A 439-nucleotide genomic window follows, 5' to 3' on the forward strand; every position below is an offset into this window, starting at 1 on the left:
TATATATTTTCAGAAATATTTTTAAATATTTTTTTATGAGTAAATAATCAAAATGGTTCCTAAAAGATAACGTAATCTCCAATTTAGTTTTTAAAAGATTTTTTTTAATCAAATAATGCATCCCCAAAAGATTTTCAGCTAGTCACGTTAGTCTTTCCATCAACTCTCTCATTAATACCGTTAACGAAAGCTAACATGGCACGTTAAGAATACACGTCAGCTATAAAACAAAGCCGTTTTAAGTGTGTGAGAAGTCATCATTGAAATAGCACCTGATGTGTGAGCATCTTGTACCCTTTTCCCCTTATTTTCTAGTCGTTTTCAGTTAGAATTTAGTAAGTTTTATTATATTTTAGTGTTAAAATCCTCTTTGGATGCTACTTTAAATTTTTCTGATGTTTTTATTATTTTAGGTGAAATTCAAAACAAGTTGACATAG

This window comes from Arachis ipaensis, chromosome B08, assembly GCF_000816755.2.
Source record: "Arachis ipaensis cultivar K30076 chromosome B08, Araip1.1, whole genome shotgun sequence".
Lineage (NCBI taxonomy): Eukaryota > Viridiplantae > Streptophyta > Magnoliopsida > Fabales > Fabaceae > Arachis > Arachis ipaensis.